This window comes from Eptatretus burgeri, chromosome 9 (genome assembly GCF_056783735.1).
Source record: "Eptatretus burgeri isolate ZD-2024b chromosome 9, Ebu_testis_v1, whole genome shotgun sequence".
Lineage (NCBI taxonomy): Eukaryota > Metazoa > Chordata > Myxini > Myxiniformes > Myxinidae > Eptatretus > Eptatretus burgeri.
The window spans coordinates 71,232,709-71,258,450 of NC_140969.1; the positions used below are offsets into that span (position 1 = coordinate 71,232,709).

Below are 25,742 nucleotides of genomic sequence, written 5' to 3' on the forward strand. Positions count from 1 at the left end.
GAGACTCATCCCATGAAAAAACACTGACTTGCTCAAAGCAATGCCATATTTTTCTTGCGTTTGCTCGACCAAGTTACAAATACCCGAGGAGCCATACCGGCAGAAATGACGCAGGTTATGTGATTTGAACCTGGGATCTCATATTATGATTGATTTGTTCACATGGGAAAGCCAACAAAAGGCCAACTCAAAGTTGTGAGGTCTTCATATTACTTTTCCACGACAGTTCGGCTTTTTCGGAAAGAGTACTGTCGTTTGAACATCTCAAATATCGAGAAGCACCTCCACTGCCAGGATAGACTATGTGTGCTTTCTTTTCGATCACGTTATGATGTGAGTGAATATAATTTGGTTTTGCATGAAACCCTCCGTATTTGCGAGGGTTATGATGCTGGAAAACCTTGTGAATGCAGAATTCACGTACATGGACACATTAATTTAATGGGGAAAAAGGTGTTTAGATTCCTGGGTCAGACTGAACATGGTGGGGGGGGGGCGAGGGGGGGAGAATAGTAAATGTTGAATAAGAAATATTAAAATAAATAAATTACAATATCTAGAACAGTGTGTTCGATTTACATTTGATTATTTTGATGATGCGATGATGGTATTGGTGGTGTTGGAGGGGAACACAGAAGGATGAATCATGCCCACTGCCCATGCCCATGAATCAAAGTGAGGTCGCACTTTCACATTTAGTCAGCCGACATAACTTATTCACTTTTTCTCTCAAACCAATCTCTTTCTTCTGCCTCTTTCAAGCAGACCCACCTTCCCTCCGCATCGTATGTTCAGAGGCCACGATTAACGGGAATTACAAAGTTCATGATAACGAATTGAGAAGCGTAGCTCACCGGCCGGGACAAGAGCCATTAACGGTTGGGAGAGGATGGGCCTCAGAAACAGCAAGGTTGCGGTTTTCCAGAGGGCATAAAGGTGGGTGCATCGGGTGGAAGGAAGCACAGGAGATGCCGATAACCATCCAGAAGAAGGCTACATCTCAAATCTGCAAAGCTGTCAACCAAGCCCATACCTCTCCTCCACCCATTGAGCCTCACGCTGTGTTCCACCTGCAGCAATGATGCTCCCTTAGCAATTTACATTGGTTCCTGTTGTGTCCTGCCAGGCATGCTGGGGTATTTTCCTGTCCTGTGATTTCCGATGTCTTTCTCCTGCCGTATGAGTGAAGGCCTTTAAGATTAGGTAGTTAAGGCTCCCGTTCGGCGTTTGATCCATGGGTGTGTATGATTGGTAAGGGAAAGAGTTTTTTTTCCTCGCATTATTTGCGATTGCTCCTTCTTTATGACTCCCCCCCCTTCCCCCCGACCCCACCCCCAGCTTGTACTATTATGTGCAATACATTTTAAACCTGACTTGGTCTTTAGGTGAATTCTGTTTGTCCTGATGTCTTCAGCTGGTGGTTTAAGTAAATCTGTTTGAATCGATTGGCTGTTGGAGAAGATCGGGTCACATGACCAAGGTTTGCTCGGCCTTACTGGATCGGCCATGTAGTCACCTATCGGCGTAGCACTTGACTGGCTCTGTGGTTCCAACGGGTATGGTAGTGGAGATCAAAGGACTTGGAGTCGTGGACTCACGTGACTGCTGCGGTCATTTTAACACGACTCGCAGGATTCATACCAGACTACCAGAGTGACCAGCTGACCGTATTAACAATGTTTGTTGAAGTGAAAAGGCTCATTTGTCAATACATTTTGAAGTCATCTGCACTCTAGTCAGGTGAGCTTATGCAATTGAGCAGTATCTGTAGCTGAGTGTGTCAGTGAATGAGTGAGTGAGTGAGTAAATGAGTCATTCAGTCCGTAAACACTTCAGTCATTATCGCTTGAACCAAACACACAAATTTAATGAAACTTGGCCACAAGCTTCATATCTGATCCCTAACAAAGGCTTATTGACCGCATTAAAATCTGCCCTCATCGAGGGAGTTTATGGGGGGGGGGGGTTGACCCTCCCCCCCAAATAGGTATTTGTTCTATTCTCCAAAACTACACACACAATTTTGATGAAACTTGACCACAACCTTCATCACCCATGATGTACCAAAGTTTATCGACTGCATCAAAACCTGCGCTCATTCAGGGGGTCCACGAGAGGGCTTTTGACCCCCCAAAATAAGTGCTTGCTCTCTTCTCTGAAACTACACATAGTTAAAAAAAAAACTTGACCACAATCTTCATCACCCATGATTTACCTAACTTTGTTCACGGTATCAAAAAATTCAGGGTCTAAGGAGGTCTGCGGGGCGTTTGAGTGACTGTTGCTCTTGATCCAGGTGAGCTTCAGGACAGGCGGTGCTATTTTTGTGTCCTCAAGAGTACCTCTTGCTGAGAGACTCAACATCATGATCAATATATAATTCTCTTGACTGAGTGTGCATGCTGAGAAAGCAATCTCTTGGCAATATGATGGGTGGTTTGCCATTGCCTTCCCAATTAGTGTAGGAATTTGGAATTTGTTCAGGGTGCCGGCGATAACTTTCCGACTCTTCGTGAGAGGAAATGTGTGATCTTTAACGACCACCAACAACTAGGGCTGGCAGATGGGTCTTTCGGATTAACGCCCTCCCAATGGACGGTGCACACATTCATGCCTCGCCCTACTTGCAAAACACCAGGATGATAGTTTATAGGTGGGTTGAGATTCAAACCATAGCTCAACAGCTGAAAGATGAGTGTACATGGTACCTTAGGCTATCCTGGCAGCCAACGCTGAGAGACTACGGTTATGATTATCGGCATTCATTGGAAGGAATGAAGAGAAAGACCATTCTGAACAAAATGATGGTTCCAATAGTTTTCAGGTTCTCCTCGGCAAGCAACTTCCATGAAGTGCCAATCTAATTGGGAAAAGAAACACATTTGTTTATCGATCTTATCAACAATGTTGGCTGTTTCACACCTCCTTCCTTATTTGCCACATCCTTTCTGGAGTTATTTTATTACTACTGAATTATTGCATGCAGAATCCAACTTGAAATATAATTACTTTAAAATCATTCCTGATTCCTCTTCTCCGCTTTCATTCTTCCCTGCACATCCTTTGCCAGCCTTTGTCAGTCCTTCAGAAATTGCCAACTTCCATATGACTAACATCTATTTTCATCTTTCTGCATCCCACCATGATTAGATTAGGGGAGAGTGGGGCAAGATGATCCCTGGGGCATGATGATCACCCCCTCTCACGACCCCAATTAAGCTCTCATTGGACAGTGGTGCCACTCAACGATAGATCGATTAACTACAATTCCACTGTGGCAGGCGCATGACGAGAAAAAAACGCTGCGTTCCTTTTATCAGAAAAACATCATTTTCTTCCTGAAAAAGAAAATTTTCGAATCATCGGTGAGTACGTATTATCTCTATGAATAAGTGTAGTAGGAATGGTATCTGTATAGAGGTAGATCCGTAGCTTATATGCCCATATTGCGTGTATGTTTTGCCTTGCTCATTGCTGTAATTTATGAATGCCAGACGATTTTGTAAAAATGGCAGCGTTGGGGCAGGATGATCGTTGGGTTGTGGGGAAAGTTGATCAGGTGATCAGATGACAAAAATGGTATTATTGAAGGAGACTTTGCAATTACAAAAATAGATGGGGAAAAAGCACGATCAATTCTGTAAATAGCGCGTGTAGAGGCAATCGACGACGATGGATATGACGGAGTCTTTCTCCGCAAAGTACCTTCTCATATGAACTTCGATCGACCTACGTTCATCGTGGACGAGACAGATTGTGGGACTTTTTCCAAGGAGGACATCGTTAAAAAACTACCTCCACCCGAATTTTGAAAGGGAAGCCAGAGAAAAATCAAAGCAACTGGTATTCAAAATTGATCTCAGTCAGTGGGAGTTGCGAATTTAGACATTACGACTGGAACACAAAGATAAATGACATGAAAATGGACGTTCGTATCAGGTTGTGTACGGGACAATGTTTTGGAAATATTATTTGGTATCCCAGATGGATATATATATATATATATATATATATATATATATATATATATATATATATATATATATATATATATATATATATATATATATATATATATAGAATTATTTTCTGTTCATTAAAATTATTATTATTTAGACTGTCCTCATGTTTCCTGAGGACCATGATCATCTTTCCCCATGGTGATGATCGACTTGCCCCAGGGGTGGGGCAAGTTGAGCATTTCGACCACAAATTTTGAATTGGCTTTTATAGACATTCAATGATCTCTAATATTCTCAAAATTGGGCAGTTACTTTGGGCTAGAGATGGACTAACGAATGGCAATTGAATGGTGTTTGGCTGGCAAATCATCTGACGGCAAAACGGACAAAACCAAAAAAAGGACCATCTTGCCCCACTCTCCCCTACTTTGTAACCCTTTCACTTTGCAAGGGTTGTTCACTTGGACATCACGTATGACAACATTTTGCTTGCGTCGGTGTGAAGCTGTCAAACCACCTCTCTCCACATATACAAAACAGACAAAAGATGGAGTGATATCTGTGGGGCATATATCCTTGGGTGAGTGTATTTAACTTGTGTCATTATGTTGATCAATTCACAAACTTTTTCTTCAAATTAAACCAGCTATTTTGGCAGGAAAATAGATTTAATTTCATGTGAGGAGGGTGGGTCGGGAAGGAGAGGAAGAGGCAATTATAGCCCGCTCACCTCATGTTTGTGTCGTAAGTGTCCCGGTTTGTAACTGGTGTTCCTGCATGGCCCAGCACGTAGCCTGGATCCAACCCTCAGCAGCAGGACAATCGGGAGTGGCCGCACGAAATACAAGGAACATGTTTTGTTGATTGGTCGCGAGGACTTGCACCACATCGCCCTGGGCCACACTGATCTCGTCCTCACGCACAGCCGAGTATTCCTGGGTGACCAGCATGCAGGTCAGGCTGCTCGTGGTGTCTTCCCCTTGGGACTATGTGGTCACATGTACGAACACAAAAATACATCCATCACAACATTAAAATAGAACAAAAAGTACGATTTCAGGAACTAAGTTTGTTTGTTTTTTTTGTTTTTTTTTGTACATCGGAGCTTATGCAGATACCACATCCAGTGCAAAGACAATAGGAGACAAATGAACTTCAAGGACATGTAGTACACAATGGACAAATATGCATGATATATGGAAGTTGAACCTGGGTTCCTTGCATCATGAGCCACAGATTTAGATGGGAAAACTATAACTGGCCAACTCAAATTTATGAAGACTAATACACCCGCTCCTTATGGCAGCATCGCATTATGCATCCAATAAAGTTCACAATTGTGGCGTTGTGTTATTTAAAACTGTAATCATACACGTTTTTGGTTGACAATTTTATTTTTTTAAACTTCCGGTAGGGGTACCACACAAAAAGGTATGGTAAGCTATATCTATACACCTTAACACAGCGCTTGTCCAAGGAGGAAAATCCCCTTGGAGAGAGGTGATATTATTAGTATTTACATTGTTTTGTAATGACATTAATTTTATGCTCGTATAATTGTTGTTGTTATTACTTTTGTTATTAGAAGCTGCTTTGGAAAAACACCACGATTAGCTATTTATACACCTTAACACGGTGTTTGTCCACGGCGTCAAACCCCCTTGAGTATGGGGGCAAATAAAGTTGCTACAACCTCTGTTGTGTGACCTTTAACCCCCCCTGGCAAGTTTGGTTGAGATTGGATAAGTAATGACTGAATGTATCATGGTCAGACAGACAGATACCAAATGGCGTATTTTTTTTTTTTATAAGATTCATGCATGGATAGTTTTTTCATTAACAAAATCTTTAGTTCATTCTTAGACTGACACTTTGGTCATACTTTGCAGACGAAATTAACACAATGAGCGACGGTGCCACATCAAGGTGCAACAAAGGCATATTGTGTGGCCTTTTGATCTGACAAACGACGGAGAAAGATTAGCTTTTCTCAACTTCTGAAAGATAAGCTGAGGAAGGTATGAAATGTAACTAATATGAAGTGATAATTAATTAAACTGCCGGTTTTGACGTTGAAGCTAACTGAGAAATAAAAAATAAACTCCCCAGAAACACACCTCAGTACTCAGTGACGATTGCTGAGAGTGGTCACTTATCGTGGAGCTGTTACTAAGATGGTCAGAATCGCGACCAATGGTATGCTTGCGAAGGTGCCGTGGAAGTGAATCATTGTCACTCAGTGGGCCAAACGAGCCATGCCGATTGGCAGGTGACGCAGGGTCCATATCCAACTGGATATTGATTTTTCAAATTATTACACAAAGGCACAGGCTGAACGACATAAATATAATATAACCAAAAATATTAACATGAAAAATGCTTATAAATTAAAAAATTATCCAAGCCCGACTGACACGAATGACTTGGTGAGATTAAGCGATTTATCACAATATATATCCTTAAATAAAACGGCCGTGTATTCCAAAGATACAGAAGTGTTGATATTATCTCCAGGTCATACAGAATTCACAGTTCGAATTAAAATAAATTTTTATAAAGAAGGGCGTATCGTTTGTATGAGTGTATAAAGTGTCTATATTTGTTGAAATCAAGAGTGTGGGTATAAAGTGTCTATTTGTTTCAATCAAGAGTGTGTGTATTGTTGTGGTTACCAAATTCGCAAACCACCATTCAGGTCCCTTAGGTGAGGTATCTCGGTAAGTATATGTGTAGTTAGGCCCAAACCCGTTGTCTAGTGGGAATAAATGTTATTCATGCGTGCTGCGACTCTTCAGGATAGCCGTTTTTCTTTTACTATCTTTATTTTGGACCAACCGCCATTGTTACCACCACCAACCACAACATCAACCACCCACCGCGGCGCCGCTTCACGTCACACCTCGCAACCGTCGCATCGCCACCGTTCTTGCGCCGCTTGTGGGTACCGGTGTTGGACTCGTGCAGGGCGCGCGCCGAACAGCGTGTACAAAACCACGGATTTTCCACTTCAAAAACGGATCAAAAACGACACACGCCCACTTTTGTTCCGTCCAATCGGTGAGCGAGGGGCGATTTGGCCCCGCCTCCAGGGCGTTGGAGGGCGATCGATATATGCAAATTTATGGATCAAAAAGCATTCACGCCCACTTTTTCTCGGGCCAATGGGGAGCGAGGTGAAAGGTCGAAGGGAGGGGGTCAAAGATGAGAGAGCGAAGCCACGGGGCTTATATAAGCGACCGCGTTCGTCAGTCAAATAATAGAGAGTTAAGACTTCGCGGGCGGTGGAGTTGGGAAGAAGAAGCAAGAAGGAGTTGGTCGTCGTCGTGTGCGTTGGAGTCGGAGCAAAAGGGGACGGAGCTGTGGAGAGGCGGCGAGGGCAGACGAGGGGGTGCTTGCGTCGTGCAGGGAGCTGCACACCAGGGAGGCCGACGGCGCGACCTGGCCGAGGTGGAGACGCTCGTCGCGGGACTCGAGGCAGAGTAGAAATCATCTATACCCCGAGCATCAGCAACCCCCTCCTGTTTCCCCCCACGCTGAGATAGTGCGACCAAGGGGGCCCCTTTCCCACCCCCTACCAGACACTGCCCGCGAGGCCCGCGGAGTTGAGGCACCATCGCCGCTCCGCGTCTCATCACCAGACGGGTAGGCCCGACCCGGTCTCGGCCTCAGGCCCGCCTCATCCTTGAGGGTTCTCTGTTCTTTTCCTTGGTTTTGGGTATGTGTTGTCGGCGCCGTCTGTGAAGTAAAATTGTATAAGTGTTGCCGTGTGCTCGCGTAATCGGTATTAGATCTGCATTGTCGCATTTGCTTTTTGTGTAAAATTGCATTGTGTTTCTTTTCCTTTTCTATGTGCTTTTGGTGGAATTGAAAATGTGTGCTTTCCGTTCATCGCGAATAAATGTGCTTTGTGTTGAACTGTTTCCCGCTTCGCTTCGTCATTTCTTTCATTGAATCCTCATCTTGCTTCACGTAAAGGGTTGGTAGTAGGCTGAATACGCCCGATAATTAATCGAACCGTCGAGGTCGACGAATAACACCGCTCGGTTATCCCGATAGTACGGAACGGGTCGCTTAAGTGGCCCGTGTCCGAAGTCGACCTGCGGCGAGGTGCGATCGCCCGGTCTACCCTCCGTGTGGGTACTTAGGTAGGTCGAATTTGGCGAGCAACCCTATCCCACGCGGGGGCTGATTGGCTCGATCGCGGTGAGACCGAAAGGTCCACCCGTGACTGGTTCCCGGCGTTAGTCCGAGAGGGTCACGACTGGATTGTCCGTCCGGTGGGCGACGTGCCGCGATTCGAGTTACGTGGCCGTCCGCACGCCGGCGGGCGCGAATCCGTAACAGTATATAGTGTCTATATTTGTTTAACTCGTGAGTGTTTGTTTTAAGTGTCAATATTTGTTTACCTCACGAGTGTTTTTATAAAGTATCTCTATTTGTTTTCCTCACGAGAATTTGTGTAAAGTATCTATATTTGTTTACCTCATAAGTTTTTGTATAAAGCGCCTATATTTGTTTACCTCACAAGTGTTTTTATAAAGTGCCTATATTTGTTTACCTCATATGTGTTTGGAAAAGTGCCCATATTTGTTTACCTCAAGAGTGTGTGTTTAAGGAGCCTTTTTTTGTTTAACTCAAGAGTGTTTGTATAATGTGTCTATATTTGTTTACGTCAAGAGTGTTTGTATAAATTGTCTATATTTGTTTTCCTCATATGTGTTTGTATAAAGTGTCTATATTTGTTTAACTGAAGAGTGTGTGTATAAAGTGTCTATATTTGTTTAACTCAAGAGAGTGTGTATAAAGTGTCTATATTGGTTTAAATAAAGAGTGTGTGTATAAAGTGTCTATATTTGTTTAAATCAAGAGTGTGTGTATATAGTGTCTATATTTGTTTAACTCGTGAGTGTTTGTTTTAAGTGTCTGTATTTGTTTACCTCACGAGTGTTTTTATAAAGTATCTATATTTGTTTTCCTCACGAGTATTTGTGTAAAGTATCGATATTTGTTTACCTCTGAAGTGTTTGTATAAAGTGCCTATATTTGTTTACCTCAAGAGTGTGTGTGTATAACTTGTCTATATTTGTTTCAGTCAAGAGTGTGTGTTAAAGGAGCCTATATTTGTTTAACTCAAGAGTGTTTGTATAATGTGTCTATATTTGGATAACTCAAGAGTCTGTGTATAAATTGTCTGTATTTGTTTCACTCAAGAGTGTTTGTTTAAAGTGTCTATATTTGTTTACCTCAAGAGTGTGTGTATAAAGTGTCTATATTTGTTTCACGCAAGAGGATTTGTATAAACTGTCAATATTTGTTTATCTCATGAGTGTATGTATGAACTGTCTATATTTGTTTCACTCAAGACGGTTTGTTTCAACTGTCTATATTTGTTTACCTCATGAATGTCTGTATAAACTGTCTATATTTGTTTAACTCAAGAGTGTGTGTATAACGTGTCTATATTTGTTTAACTCAAGAGTGTATGTATTGTTGTGGTTACCAGATTCGCAAACCACCATTCAGGTCCCTTAGGTGAGGTATCTCGGTAAGTGCATGTGTAGTTAGGCCCAAACCCGTTGTCTAGTGGGAATACATGTCATTTATACGTGCTGCGACTCTTCAGGATAGCCGTTTTTCTTTTACTATCTTTATTTTGGACCAACCGCCAGGATTACCATCACAATTACAACCACAACCACCGCTTCACCACAACCGCCACGACCTTCCCGTCACACCTCGCCACCGTAGCATCGCCACCGTTCTTGCCCCGCTGTGGGTACCGGTGTTGGACTCATGCAGAACGCGCGTCGAACAGCGTGTACAAAACCACGGATTTTCTGCTTCAAAAACGGATCAAAAACGACACACGCCCACTTTTTGCCGTCCAATCGGTGAGCGAGGGGCGAATTGGCCCCGCCCCCAGAACGATCGATATATGCAAATTTGTGGATCAAAAAGCCTTCACGCCCACTTTTTCTCGGGCCAATGGGGAGCGAGGTGAAAGGTCAAAGGGAGGGGGTCAAAGGCGAAGTTACGGGGGGATAAAAGGACGGTGTTCGTCAGTCAGAGTCGGTCGGGGAGTCGCAAACAAGAACGGGTCGGAGAGTCAAGAAGAGGAGAGTCGGAAGCAGAGGGTCAAGACTTCGCGGGCGGTGGAGCTGCTCGTCGTGTGCGTTGGAGTCGGAACGGAGGGGACGGAGCTGTGGAAAGGCGGCGACACCAGACGAGGGGGTGCTCGCGTCGTGCAGGAAGCTGCACCCGAGGGAGGCCGACAGCGCGACCTGGCCGAGGTGGAGACGCTCGTCGCACATAATAAAGATCCTCTATACCCCGAGCATCAGCAACCCCTCCTGTTTCCCCCGCGCTGAGATAGTGCGACCAAGGGGCCCCGTTCCCACCCCCTGCCAGGCACTGTCCACGAGGCCCGCGGAGAGAGGCGCCATCGCCGCTCCGCGTCTCATCACCAGACGGGTAGGCCCGACCCGGTCTCGGCCTCAGGCCTGCCCCATTCTTGGGGGATTTCTTTTCCTTGGTTTTGGGTATGTGTTGTCGGCGCCGTCTGTGAAGTAGAATTGTATAAGTGTTGCCGTGTGCTCGGTAGTCGGTATTAGCTCTGCACTGTGTTTTCACTTTTATATTTGCTTTTTGTGTAAATGGAAGTGTGTTTTCTTTTTTTGTGTGCATTTGGTGGAATTGTATTTGTGTGCTTCCCGTGTGCCGCGAATAAATGTGCTTTATTGTTGAACTGTTCTCCCGCTTCGCTTCGTCTTTTCCCCCATTGAATCCTCATCTTGCTTCACGTAAAGGGTTGGTAGTGGGCTGAGTACGCCCGATAATTAATCGAACCGTCGAGGTCGACGATAACACCGCTCGGTTATTCTGATAGTACGGAACGGGTCGCTTAAGTGGCCCGTGTCCGAAGTCGACCTGCGGCGAGGTGCGATCGCCCGGTCTACCCTCCGCGTGGGTACTTAGGTAGGTCGAATTTGGCGAGCAACCCTATCCCACGCGGGGGCTGATTGGCTCGATCGCGGTGAGACCGAAAGGTCCACCCGTGACTGGTTCCCGGCGTTAGTCCGAGAGGGTCACGACTGGATTGTCCGTCCGGTGGGCGACGTGCCGCGATTCGAGTTACGTGGCCGTCGCACGCCGGCGGGCACGAAAACCGCAACACTGGTGTCAGGTCGTGCGATACAAATTCATCGCCCTCCTCACGGCACTGGTAACGGAGAACAGGAAAACGGGCTGTCCTGTCTCCGGCTAAATTCACGGGAATCGGTCCAGGGGTGAGAGAAGCGACCCCCGATTCCCTCCAAATTACGAGCGAGCAAATTAACCCTTCACGAGAAGCAAGATGGCGTCTCAAGGCGAGCGGGTGCCGGGTGGATTAGGTATGTGTAATAGTAATGTAGAATCCATGGTCCAGGATGGAATCCCCCGTGCAGGAAATGTTGATTGTGCAGGAACACGGACTCGCCCAACTGAACCCAGGGCCCGAGGTGGGTGCGGCGGCGGCCGCGGTGTATGACACCTCCCCCCCCCCTCCACCAAGACCCTTCCCCAACCCCTGCCGAAATGGCTCACTCAAGCGTACCCGACATGGCCCAGCTATTCACCATGCTGGCACAAATGAATGCGGAAATGAAAGGCATGAACGAAAAGATGGATGCGAATATGAATGAAGTGAAAACGACGATGGATGCGAATACACAGCAAATGAAAAAAGAAATGAAAGAACTACGGGGTGAGACGCAGAACATGGGCCGATGCCTGCAGGCGGGCATGAAGGCCGTGAGCAGGGAACTTAAAATGGCGACTCCACGTGTCGGAACAAACGAGCTGGAAGGGGGTGCAACGGCTGACAGGCCCGCGGTGGAGGCGGGTAAGAAAATAATTCGGGAGACAAGAGACGAGGTGAAAGTAATTGGGAGGGAGAGAAAAGAACAATTAATACGGAAAGCAAGGATGAGGTACGCGGAGATCGTGAAAGAGCAAGGAGTGAAAAACAGGGAAGGACGGGAGCGACTTAAAGAGAAAGCAAGGTTGACCTACATAAAGATAAGGGAAAGACGCCAGAAAGAAGCAGAGACCAATAAACACGATGAAGACGGGATAAGTGACGCGCACACACACACACGGAGGTAGTGGAGGACAATGGGGGTGAGCTCGCGGAGCGTGTGGGGACCCAGTGCGAGCACCTGGATGGCCTCCTCCAGGAACGAGGGGAGGGAGTATGCCCCCTTGAGGTGAGTCACGACCAGGTGAGTTCGGTCGTGCTTTGCGAGGTTGAGGAGAGGAGTGCTGTGGACGGGTGCACGGAGAGCTTGGGGGGTGTAGAGGCCCCGGAGACCCTTGTGGGGACACAAATCCTCAGGGTGGTTGTCCCTGTGTGTGTGGTGCAAGGTGTGAGTGCGTCCCCGTGTGTGGAAGCGACCCCGTGTGTGAGTGGGGTGGTGGCGATGGTGCCAGAGTACGTGCTTCCCAGCACGCCGTGTGTGGATGAGGCACCGTGTGTGGTAGAGGCCGTGGGTGTGAGTGAAACGGCCTGTATGAATGAGGCACCGTGTGTGAGTGAAACGGCCTGTATGAATGAGGAACCGTGTGTGAGTGAGGCCGTGTGTGTGGATGAAACGGCCAGTGTGGATGAGGCACCGCGGGTGAGTGCCCCCGCGTGTGTGGATGAGGCACGGAGTGCGAGTGAGGCACCGCGGGTTAGTGCCCCCGCGTGTATGAGTGAGGCACGGTGTGTGGATGAGGCACCGCGGTTGAGTGCCCCCGCGTGTATGGATGAGGCACGGAGTGCGAGTGAGGCACCGCGGGTGAGTGCCCCCGCATGCGTGAGTGAACGGCCGTGTGCAAGGTCGCTGTGTGCAAGGGAGACCGTGTGTGTGAGAGAGCGGTATGAGAGGGAGATGTCGGTCGGCATGCGGGAGCACGCAGCCGCGTCTCCCCGTGTGAATGTGATGGAGTGGACTGTGTGCGTCGTAACACGCAGGTGTGCGTGGGTTGAATGGCGACGACGAAGGCGACATGAGAGGAGAGAAAGCCGAGTAGCGGCTGTAGTTGTTTCGAGGACCGTGCCGGGTTCACCCAGCAGTGAGCACGCGGTCCGTGCTGTGCAACGCACGAGACCACCACGTGCTCGCTTGCGAGAGTGAAGTCCCGGTCCGGAAACGCACGCGGTGGATTTGCCGATCCCGCGGACGGACAAAGCTTAGGCAGGACTACGGATTTGGACCGGACGGGTTCTCCACGCGATCGTGTGTGTTAAGCTCCAACGGGCAAAGCACATGTGTTCGCGTGGGGAACCCCTCGAGAAGTGGGGCTTGTGTTTTTTCTTTGTGCACGGTGACGTCATGGCTGCACGTGTGGTTGGAATCCGGCAGGAGGGGTATCTCTGCCGGATGGTCCCGTCCAAGGAGGGACGAGGAACACGTGCAGCTGCATGACGTCACGGGCAGGTGCAAAGTGCGCGAGCTCTGAGTTGCCGCGCAGGTGCTGCGCATGGAAAAAAAAAAAAAAGAAAAAGCAAGCCTCACTTTCGGGTGTACAGGATTCCTGGGCAAGGGGTGAAAGACCCCCCTTGATCTGGGCACAGGATGGAAACTAGTTAGGGGGAAGGGTTAGCTTAGTTAGACCGACTTCATGGGGCAGGGGTAAGTCCTCATGGATTTCGTGGAATGGATTAGTTAGAGGGATTGTAGCCAGATTTAGGATGGGAAAATGGGATTATTTGGAGGACAGTGACAGACTTGTGGATGTGTAGAGGGGACGTAGTTTAGCTACGTAGTGTTAAATGGAACGTGCTGTAGTTTAAGGGACGACGTGGGAGCACGAGTTAGTTGGGGGATGTAGTTAGAAGGATGGCAGAGTTCAGCGGTGTGTGTGTTGAAGAGTAGGAGAGTTGTGAGGTGAGTACATGGTGAGTGAGTGAGGCCAGCGGGTCTGTGTGTATGGAGTGAATGGGGAATGCATGGTGCGATGAGTGATTGGGGGGAGGAGTGACTCCCGCCCAAGGGACCCCGGGGTCAGTGTAGAGTGAGTTAGCTGGGTTAGTCAAATTGAAAAATGGAGGTCGTTTTGTTGTTGGTGGGAAAGTAGGCTCGAGACCCATTTGGAGGGGTGCAGGAGCCCTGTTGACGGGCTTGGGAGCGTGGCTGCGAAAGGTGAGTATCGCTGAGTGGGTACCCCGGGCACCAGGCTAGTCGGCCGCGGTAGGCCATGGGCCCATGGGGGGCCGGGATAGAGTAGTGGGCACGGGTGCGCCTGCTTGGTGCGGGGGCCCGGGGCGCCATTAGCCGCGTGGGCAGTGTTGTGGGCACGGGTGACCCTCGGAAAGGGGCCCGGGAGGCCGGCCTGCCACGTGTGCGTTTCAGGGGAGGTGCCATGGGGGCACTCCCCGGTGTTAGGGAGCTGGTAGGCTCGGAGGCAGTGTAGTGCCCGGGGGTGCCATAGCGGGAGAATCGGCAGAGGGTCGTGCCTGCCAAAGGGAGCCACGTGTCCCAGCCAGGAGACCGTGTGAGGGCACGGAGAGAAAATTGGGGGGCGAGGCCCGAAATTGTAAGGACACCAACACAGGCGACGGGAATCTGGGTTGTTAGAACCAATAGTTTAAGCGAGAGGCGCTTGTTGAAAGCCCCGGGGTAGTTTAACAGTTAAATGGTTAGGGTAGATTAGGAGATGTACCCCTCCGCACCATCCATCCCCTCGCTGTCGTTGTGGGCCGCTGGACCCACTTGGTGTTAAGATCGCCGAACTCTGGGGAGGCCATCCTGAGGCTTCGGTGGGCCTCGGCACAGGACGTTAGCTCTCCCTTGTTCCCCTCCGGGAAGGGAACGTAGGGGTTGGGAGTAGGCTAGGTGACAGGATAGGTTAGCCGAACAAGGACGATAAAGGGGGTTAGGGGACGATTTATAGTGGGGGAGTAAAAATAAAAACAACAAAAAAATAAGTTGGGGCTAAATTGGGGTTTGACAAATTAAGGGAGTGGGTATGTACAGTGACAGGCAAAGGCGATAGGTTGGGAGGGAGACGGGTAGGTAGGTCCGAGCCCGCCTTCCAAGTGGCCAGCACCACCGCACTCCCTCCACCAACTTCCACTGACGGCAAAAGCTGGCCAGCTTCATCTGCTGGCTGTGTTACTGCAAGGCCTGTGCCGGCCAGTTCATCTGCTGGCTGTTTTTCTTCGAGGCCTGTGCCGGCCTGGTTCTGCGGGCTGAGTTTGCCTGCAGCGGCCTTCTTCTGCGGGCTGTGTTTGCCTGCCACCTTTGCCATGCCATGCCCACTGCCCACGTTCACCAGCCCCGTTCAATTTTTGCTTTGCCCCCCCTGTTCATTTCCATGTGCGCCAGGATCTGAAAGCAACAGTTTGCAAGCTGCAAGAACTGCCCTGTTGGCAGCTACAACACGGGCCTGCAGTGGCGGCCCGTGCACCGTGTTTGTGTCCATGCATCCATTCGTTGTGCTCATTGCGTGTGCCACTTGAGCTGGCACGGAGACTGCGTTGTGCAGCCCAAGCACCGTTGTGGTTCACTGAGTTCAGTTCAAAAGGGAAGGCCTTGGACTGCGTGTGAGCAGCCAGCCACGTTCCCTGTCACCTGCATTGTTTGAGCCAGAGACTGCATGCGGGCAGCCTGGCTCCCTGCTAACTGCTTTCTTTTTGCAGAGTTCAATGATCCTGGGCCATGGTTTAGTGTAAAATTTGTAAGTTAAGGTAAGATGTACTGTAAATATGAGTGCGCCCCCGGCATGTATGTCTTAGCGCCGGCAATTTTATTTAAGTCGTCCGTGTGAGTGAGTTTGTTTAGATAGTTACGCAGCCCTCAGGTTATTTATTTTGGGGACACCAATACCATGAATGTCGCACTCAGGGATCCGTAGGTAAAGTGTACTAGGGGAAAACTACACATGATGGCACACGAAAATTTGACGACTCGGGACGAGTCTGTAAAAAGGGAAGGGGGTAGTGTTGTGGTTACCAGATTCGCAAACCACCATTCAGGTCCCTTAGGTGAGGTATCTCGGTAAGTGCATGTGTAGTTAGGCCCAAACCCGTTGTCTAGTGGGAATACATGTCATTTATACGTGCTGCGACTCTTCAGGATAGCCGTTTTTCTTTTACTATCTTTATTTTGGACCAACCGCCAGGATTACCATCACAATTACAACCACAACCACCGCTTCACCACAACCGCCATGACCTTCCCGTCACACCTCGCCACCGTAGCATCGCCACCGTTCTTGCCCCGCTGTGGGTACCGGTGTTGGACTCATGCAGAACGCGCGTCGAACAGCGTGTACAAAACCACGGATTTTCTGCTTCAAAAACGGATCAAAAACGACACACGCCCACTTTTTGCCGTCCAATCGGTGAGCGAGGGGCGAATTGGCCCCGCCCCCAGAACGATCGATATATGCAAATTTGTGGATCAAAAAGCCTTCACGCCCACTTTTTCTCGGGCCAATGGGGAGCGAGGTGAAAGGTCAAAGGGAGGGGGTCAAAGGCGAAGTTACGGGGGGATAAAAGGACGGTGTTCGTCAGTCAGAGTCGGTCGGGGAGTCGCAAACAAGAACGGGTCGGAGAGTCAAGAAGAGGAGAGTCGGAAGCAGAGGGTCAAGACTTCGCGGGCGGTGGAGCTGCTCGTCGTGTGCGTTGGAGTCGGAACGGAGGGGACGGAGCTGTGGAAAGGCGGCGACACCAGACGAGGGGGTGCTCGCGTCGTGCAGGAAGCTGCACCCGAGGGAGGCCGACAGCGCGACCTGGCCGAGGTGGAGACGCTCGTCGCACATAATAAAGATCCTCTATACCCCGAGCATCAGCAACCCCCTCCTGTTTCCCCCCGCGCTGAGATAGTGCGACCAAGGGGGCCCCGTTCCCACCCCCTGCCAGGCACTGTCCACGAGGCCCGCGGAGAGAGGCGCCATCGCCGCTCCGCGTCTCATCACCAGACGGGTAGGCCCGACCCGGTCTCGGCCTCAGGCCTGCCCCATTCTTGGGGGATTTCTTTTCCTTGGTTTTGGGTATGTGTTGTCGGCGCCGTCTGTGAAGTAGAATTGTATAAGTGTTGCCGTGTGCTCGGTAGTCGGTATTAGCTCTGCACTGTGTTTTCACTTTTATATTTGCTTTTTGTGTAAATGGAAGTGTGTTTTCTTTTTTTTTGTGTGCATTTGGTGGAATTGTATTTGTGTGCTTCCCGTGTGCCGCGAATAAATGTGCTTTATTGTTGAACTGTTCTCCCGCTTCGCTTCGTCTTTTCCCCCATTGAATCCTCATCTTGCTTCACGTAAAGGGTTGGTAGTGGGCTGAGTACGCCCGATAATTAATCGAACCGTCGAGGTCGACGATAACACCGCTCGGTTATTCTGATAGTACGGAACGGGTCGCTTAAGTGGCCCGTGTCCGAAGTCGACCTGCGGCGAGGTGCGATCGCCCGGTCTACCCTCCGCGTGGGTACTTAGGTAGGTCGAATTTGGCGAGCAACCCTATCCCACGCGGGGGCTGATTAGCTCGATCGCGGTGAGACCGAAAGGTCCACCCGTGACTGGTTCCCGGCGTTAGTCCGAGAGGGTCACGACTGGATTGTCCGTCCGGTGGGCGACGTGCCGCGATTCGAGTTACGTGGCCGTCGCACGCCGGCGGGCGCGAAGACCGCAACAGTATAAACTGTCTATATTTGTTTATCTCATGAGTGTATGTATAAACTGTCTATATTTGTTTCACTCATGAGTGTATGTATAAACTGTCTATATTTGTTTAACTCAAGAGTGTATGTACAAATTGTCAAGATTTGTTGAACGCTCGAGTGTGTGTAGAAACTGTATGTGTTTTTATCACTCAAGAGTGTGTGTTTAAAGTGTCTATATTTGTTTACCTCAAGAGTGTGTGTATAAAGTGTCTATATTTGTTTCACGCAAGAGGATTTGTATAAACTGTCAATATTTGTTTATCTCATGAGTGTATGTATGAACTGTCTATATTTGTTTCACTCAAGACTGTTTGTTTCAACTGTCTATATTTGTTTACCTCATGAATGTCTGTATAAACTGTCTATATTTGTTTACCTCAAGAGTGTGTGTATAACGTGTCTATATTTGTTTAACTCAAGAGTGTATGTATAAACTGTCTATATTTGTTTATCTCATGAGTGTATGTATAAACTGTCTATATTTGTTTCACTCATGAGTGTATGTATAAACTGTCTATATTTGTTTAACTCAAGAGTGTATGTACAAATTGTCAAGATTTGTTGAACGCTCGAGTGTGTGTATAAACTGTATGCGTTTGTATCACTCAAGAGTGTGTGTTGAATATGTCTTTATTTGTTTAACTCAAGAGTGTGTGTTTAAAGTGTCTATATTTGTTCACCTCAAGAGTGTGTGTTTCAAGTGTCTTTATTTGTTTAACTCAAGAGGGTTTGTATAAACTGTCTATACTTGTTTAACGCAAGAGGGTTTGTATAAACTGTCTATATTTGTTTACCTCATGAATGTGTGTATAAACTGTCTATACTTTTTTCACGCAAGAGGGTTTGTTTCAACTGTCTATATTTGTTTACCTCATGAATGTGTGTATAAAATGTCTCGTGTGGGTATCTCGTGTCGATTTGTCCCCACCACATTTCCGCAGGGCGCTCAAGGTCCGACAACAACCCCCCTTCTGGTAAAACTACCAAAATCACGAATCACTGCTCACCTTCACTCTTTCATTCCTCGATTTTCCCACCTTTGGAATAAACTCCCTCACTCTATTCATTCCAATCTTCCCTCCAGGCCTTCAAAACAGCTGTTCGTCACCACCTCTTATCATCCCCCATCCAAATCCTCGATATTTTCTTCCCCCGATAATCCACCCAAACCCACCCCGTTCAAATTCCCTGCTTTCCTTCCTGAAAGTCCCTGCAATGTCTATCTTCTATTCTCCATGTTACACATCCCATCCCACAGATCCCTCTCCCTTCCACAGATCTCCTAATGTCTCTGTTCCCCACTGTTTTGTCATTCCCACTCCCTCCGCTCTTGTCTCATGCCCCTGTTGCTGTGCCTTGTTTGTTAGAACTCACACGAGCCTCGACGAGGTATACCAAAAAAATGAAATAAACCCCCCCCCCCTAACACGCACGCACGCACAACACAACACACACAAGTCATCTCGTCTCTGTCTCTTCTCTCCTCAGGTCACCGTCTGAGAAACGGAGGGTCGTGCAACTGACTCATGATATTCATTGATGGTGGCGCTGTTGACGGACGGGTGACGAAGGGTACTTGTGGAGGAAGGATGTCATCTCATGTCATGTCATGTCATCTCTCCTCACCTCTCCTCTCATTTCACCGTCAGAGAGACAAATGGTGTGCAACTGACTCCTGGTATTCCTGGGGGCGGCGGTAGCTGTGGCGGCGGTGGCATTCACGGACCCGTGACGAAAGAAGGGTTCTTGTGGAGGAAGCACATCTCCTTGCTTCTCTTGTCAGGTCACCGTCACTTCTCTTCTCTCTTCTCTCCACTCCTCTGTTCTCTCTTCTCTCCTCTCTCGAAGCACCCTCGCCCCTCTCTTGTCTGTTGTGTCTTCTCTCTTCACCGTCAAAGAGACGGATGGCGCTCAACTGACTCCTGCTATTGCTGACGGTGGCGGTGTTGAGGGACCGGGGAAAAACGGTACTTGTGAAGAAGGACCTGTCCACCTGGTGACGGCGGTGATATTGACAGACCGGTCACGAATCACGAAGGGTCCTTGTGGAGAAAACCCCTCTCTTGTCTGCCATCTGTGTGCTGTGTTCTGTGTTCTGTCCTCGCCCTCCCTTCGTCCGCTCACGCTCGACACACGCCCGTGCGACGGGGACCTTGTGGAGGACCCCGTCCGAAGCTGTTGCTTGTCATGCAACATCGAGCACATCGCAAACGGCCACGAGACCGACAACCGCACGCAGCAACCACACACGCAGCAACTTTGGAAATCGCAGCATCGGCGGCCATGGCGCCGAGCGCCTTGCCTAGTTGTAGGCCGCGGCGCTTTTTCTATAAAGATGGTGTTTAAAAGTCATTTCTCATCCCAATAAAGGTTGTCCTCACATGCCTGCTTTGCTGAGCTGTCGGATTGTGTAAAGATTGTCGATGGATGGCTGATGGTTGCGGTTTTTGACTTTGATGAAATGATATTAAATAATTGCGAACATTTCTCTGGAGGAATGGAGATTTTTGCTTCGATCGACGCTGCGGGTCCGTTTTAACTTCGATTTTAATTTTGTCTTCAGTTTTGATAGTCGCGAGGTTTGTTTAATCCGAGATCGTCGAGATTTTGGTAAAAATCGGATGTTTTGTGGGATTTTGGTCGGGTGTCGTGCCTCGGCATGGTCAAGCGATCCCGAGTAGTAGTTCTCCGCCTCGTGTCGCGCCGGAGCCCTTCACAAGGTTTCCCTCGCCGATTTTAACCTTGAATTCAATTATGCTTCCACCCCTCGCTCGACACCAGGTCGATCGGCGCTGATATAAAACGAACTTTGCCTGAAATTCACTTTTAATGAGGTAAATGCATCTTGTATGTGTGTGGGGGTATGGAGGCGACCGAGTCTGGCAGATCGTGTCTGTGGGGTGGGTCGGGAGGCCACCTCGTCTGGCAGCCGCGGCAAAACCGGGAACTGTCCCCTCTTGGGAACGCTCACTGTCCAAGACTGGGGGAATAACACTTACGTTTTGGAGAGTTTTAGAACACGCTTTACGCGTCTCTGTTAAAACTCCGGTGCAAACGACTCGTTTTAAGATCGTTTAAAATAAAATAAAAAAATTTCGTCCGCCGCGTCACGGCTCCTCACGTGACTCCACGTTGAGTTGCGTGACGGCCTTGCGGGTGCGTGCTGACGTCATCACGCTTTCGCTTCCCGACGTGCAAATCGATCGGACGACCTAACTTCACAGCTTTCGAGTTAAAGAGGCCTGAGTGTCTGTCCTTTACCCTTTGTTAATCCGCGGTTATCTGTAAATAGCTTCAGAATCCCTCCTCCTCCAACTTCTGCTTTTGTCCGGCGTATTAATCACCCCCCCCCCTTCGGCAAATGCACGCGACACTCGACGCATCTCAATAACGAGGCCATAAAGTGCCTGAATGGATATATTTTCTATCGTGTTCGAACACGTGCGAATGCCGACACGATGAATAAACAATGTTTTGGTTGGTACGTGGCCCTCTATCATGTTGTTGTGGTTGACGAAATTCGCAAACCACCATTCAGGTCCCTTAAGTGAGATATCTCTGTAAGTATATGTGTAGTTAGGCCCAAACCCGTTGTTTCGAGGGAATAAATGTCATTCATTCAGGCTGCGACCCTTCTAGATAGCCGTTTTTCTTTTACTATCTTTATTTTGGACCAGCCGCCATTACTACCATTACTACCACCACCAACCACGTCTCAACAGCCATCACACAACAACCACCAACCGCAACGCCGCTTCACAACCACAGCCACGACCCTTTACCGTCACATCTCGCTCTCGCAACCATCGCATCACCGCCATTCCCGCGCCGCTTGTGGACACCGATCCTGGACTCGTGCAGGGCGCGCGCCGAGTGGCGGGTGCAAAAACACCAGCCTTTCCGAAGAAATCGGATCAAAAACGATTCACGCCCACTTCTGTTCCGTCCTATCAGCGAGCATGGGGCGATTTGGCCCCGCCTCCAGGTGCGTCGGAGTATAATCGCTATATGCAGATTCGCGGATCAAAAAGCATTCACGCCCACTTTTCCTCTGTCCAATGGGGAGCCAGCCAGAGGTAAAGGGTCGAAGGTGAAGGAGCGAAGCCACGGGGGCTATAAAGTGCCGCGTTCGCTCGCCAAAAAGGCAGTTGAGTTGGGAAGAGTGAGTAGTTGAGTTGGGAAGAGTCGGAGTAGTTGAGTCAGTCAAGGAGAGTTGAGAAGAGAAGAGTCGGAGAAAGCAGTTGGACGGAGCTGTGGAGAGTGGGAGAGAGTGGAGAGGTGGCGGCGGCGAAGGCAGTCGAGAGGGCGCTCGGGTCAGAGTCGGGGAGCTGCGGAGAGGGGAGGCCGGTAACGCGACCGAGGTCGCGGTGGAGACGCTCGTCGCGGGACCCAAGCCAGCGAGATATCCTCATTCCCCCGAGCATCAACAACCCCCTCCTGTTTCCCCCCCCCCCCCCCCGCGCTGAGATAGTGTGAGAAGGGAGCCCCGTTCCCACCCCATTTCCAGGCAGTGCCAGCGAGGCCCGCGGAGTCGGGGCGCCACCGCCATTTTGCGGCTCATCACCATACGGGTAGGCTCGACGCGGTCTCGGCCCCAGGCCCGTCTGCCCCCTTGTAGTGGAGGGTGGTCCCTTTTTCTTTTGCTTTGAGTATATGTGTTGTCGGCGCCGTCTGTGAAGTAAAACTGCATGTGTTGCTGTGTGCTCGGTAGTAGATCTGCATTGTGTTTCTCTTTTACATTTGCTTTTTGTGCATTATTGTGGTGTTTCTTCTTTTACATTTGCTTTTGGTGTATAATTGTATATGTGTGCTTTCCGTTTGCCGCGGAATAAATGTGCTTCATGTTGAACTGTTTCTCCCGTTTCGCTTCGTCTTTTCTCTAATTGAATCTCCATCTTACTTCACGTAAAGGATTGGTCGTGGGCTAAAGACGCCCAATAATTAATCGAACCGTCGAGGTTGACTATAACACCGCTCGGTTATCCCGATAGTACGGAACGGGTCGCTTAAAGTGGCCCGTGTCCGAAGTCGACCTGCGGCGAGGTGCGATCGCCCGGTCTACCCTCCGTGTGGGTACTTAGGTAGGTCGAATTTGGCGAGCAACCCTATCCCACGCGGGGGGCCGATTGGCACGATCGTGGTGAGGCCGAAAGGCCCACCCGTGACTAGTTCCCGGCGTTAGTCTGAGAGGGTCACGACGGGATTGTCCGTCCGGTGGGCGACGTGCCGCGATTCGAGTTACGTGGCCGTCCGCACGCCGGCGGGCGCGAATACCGCAACACTGGTGTCAGGTCGTGCGATATAAACTCATCGCCCTCCTCGCGGCACTGGTATCGGAGAACAGGAAAACGGGCTCTCCTGTCTCCAGCTAAATTCACGGGAATCGGTCCAGGGGTGAGAGGAGCGACCCCCGATTCCCTCCAAATTACGAGCGAGCTAAAATTAACCCTTTACGAGAAATAAGATGGCGTCTCAAGGCGAGCGGGAGCCGGGGGAATTAGAAATGGATTTAGAATGTGTAGAATCCATGGTCCAGGATGAAAACCCCGAGCAGGAAATGTTGGTTGTGCAGGAACACGAACTCGTCCAACTGAACCCAGAGCCCGAAATAGGTGCGGCGGCGGCCGCGGTGTATGACACCTCCCCACCCCCCCTCCGCCAAAACCTCCCGATCCTGGCCGAATCGGCTCACCCAAGCGCACCCGACATGGCCCAGCAATTCGCCATGCTGGCAAAAATGGATACAAAAATGAATGAAGTGAAAACGAAAATGGATGCGAATACACAGCAAATGAAGGAAGAAATGAAAGAGCTGCGGGGTGAGACGCGGAACATGGGCCGAAGCCTGCAGGCGGGCATGAAGGCCGTTACCAGGGAGTTTAAAATGGCGACTCCACGTGTGGGAGCGAACGAGCTGGGAGGGAGTGCAACGGCTGTCGGGCCCGCGGTGGAGGCGGGTAAGGAAAAAATAATTCGGGGGACGTATTGGGCGAGGGTCGTGACGGAAAAAGTGACGGTAACCGAGAGGGAAAAACTAATTGGGGGTGACGGAGACGTGCACGAGGGAGATAACAAGGGAAGAGATGGAAATAATAGTTGAGACAAGGGAGGTAAAGGATGAAGAGGTGACTGAGTTGGCAGAGACGCGGGAGATGAGAACGATAGAGGGAAGACTACACGATGAAGATGGGGATAGAGACGCACACACACACACGGAGGTAGTGGAGGACAATGGGGGTGAGCTGGTGGACTGGGTGGAGACCCAGTGCGAGCAGCTGGATGGCCTCCTCCAGGAACGAGGGGAGGGAGTATGCCCCCTTGAGGCAAATCACGACCAGGTGGGTTCGGTCGTGTTTTGCGAGGTTGAGGGGACGGGTGCTGTGGACAGGTGCACGCCGAGCTTGGGGGGTATAGAGGCCCCGGAGACCCTTGTGGGGACACGAATCCCCAGTGTGGTTGTCCCTGTGTGTGTGGTGCAAGGTGTGAGTGCGTCCCCGTGTGTGGAAGCGACCCCGTGTGTGAGTGGTGTGGTGGCAAATGTGCCAAAGGGCGTGCTTCCCAGCGCGCCGTGTGTGAGTGAAACACCGCGGTTGAGTGCCCCCGCGTGTGTGAGTGAGGCACGGTGTATGAGTGAGGGACCGCGGATGAGTGCCCCCGCGTGTGTGAGTCAGGCACGGTGTATGAGTGAGGCACCACGGATGAGTGCCCCCGCGTGTGTGAGTAGTATGGTTTGTGTGAGGGAAATGGCACGAGTGAGTGAAAGGCCGCGAGTGAGTGGAGCCACGTGTGCGAGGGAGGTGGTATGCGTGAGAGAGACAGCGTGTGCAAGGTCGCTGTGTGTAAGGGAGATGTCGGTCGGCATGTGTGAACATGCAGCCGCGTCTCCCGGTGTGAGTTTAATGGTGAGGTGTGTGAGCGTCGTAACACGCGGGAGTGCGTGTGTGGAATGGAGACGGAGACTGCGACAGAGGAAAGAAAGCCGAGTAGCGGCTGTAGTTGTTTCGGGGACGGTGCCGGGTTCACCCAGCAGTGAGCACGAGGTCCGTGCTGTGCAACGCACGAGGCCCCCACGTGCTCGCTTGCGAGAGTGAAGTCCCGGTCCGGAAACGCCAGCGGTGGATTTGCCGATCCTGCGGATGGACAAAGTTTAGGCAGGATTACGGATTTGGACCGGACGGGTTCTCCACGCGATCGTGTGTGTTAAGCTCCAACGGGCAAAGCACATGTGTTCGCGTGGGGAACCCCTCGAGACGTGGGGCTTGTGTTTTTTTTATGCGCACGGTGACGTCATGGCTGCACGTGGGGTTGGAATCCGGCAGGAGGGGTATCCCTGCCGGATGGTACCGTCCAAGGAGGGACGAGGTACACGTGCAGCTGCATGACGTCACGGGCAAGTGCAAAGTGCACGAGCTGTGAGTTGCCGCGCTGGTGCTGCGCATGTAAAAAATAAAAAAAATAAAAGCAAGCCTCACTTTCGGGTGCACAGGATTCCCGGGCAAGGGGTGGAAGACCCCCTTACCAGAGCACAGGATGGAAACTAGTTAGGGGGAAGGGTTAGCTTAGTTAGACCGGCTCCATGGGGCAGGGGTAAGTCCTCATGGGGCCCGTGGAATGGATTAGTTAGAGGGATTGTTGGTCAGATTTAGGTTGGGAAAATGGAGTATGGGATTATTTTGGAGACAGAGACAGCCTTTGGATGTGTCGAGTTGACGTCGCTTAGCTACGTAGTGTTAAAAGGAACGTGCTGTAGTTTTAGGGACGACGTGGGAGCACGAGTTCGTTAGGGGAGGTAGTTAGAAGGATGGCAGAGTTCAGCGGTGTGTGTGTTGAAGAGTTGGTGAGTTGTGAGGTGAGTACTTGTTGAGTGAGTGAGGCCAGCGGGTCTGTGTGAGTGGAGCGAATGGGGAATGCATGGTGCGATGAGTGATTGGGGGGAGGAGTGACTCCCGCCCAAGGGACCCCCGGGGTCAGTGTAGAGTGAGTTAAGGGGTTAGTTAAATTGAAAAATGGAGGTCGTTTTGCTGTTGGTGGGAGTGTAGGCTCGAAACCCATTTGGAGGGGTGCAGGAGCCCTGTTGACGGGCTGGGAGCGTGGC

The 25,742-nt window shown here is 49.9% G+C and overlaps 1 long non-coding RNA gene across 4 annotated transcripts in view; it reads right to left on the bottom strand.

Annotated features, from left to right (window-relative positions):
- Positions 1–20,124, bottom strand: part of LOC147020325 (uncharacterized) — a 21,007-nt gene extending 883 nt beyond the window's left edge. For 2 of the 4 annotated variants that reach the window (XR_015061760.1, XR_015061758.1), the window contains exons 1-3: positions 19,274–20,124; positions 4,693–4,948; positions 2,709–2,860 (exon numbers count right to left, since the gene is read on the bottom strand). This is a non-coding gene — a long non-coding RNA (uncharacterized LOC147020325). The remainder of the gene's footprint in view (positions 1–2,708; positions 2,861–4,692; positions 4,949–19,273) is intronic. The other 2 variants (XR_015061757.1, XR_015061759.1) reach the window with 1 other exon arrangement.
- Between the last annotated feature and the right edge of the window lie 5,618 nt (positions 20,125–25,742).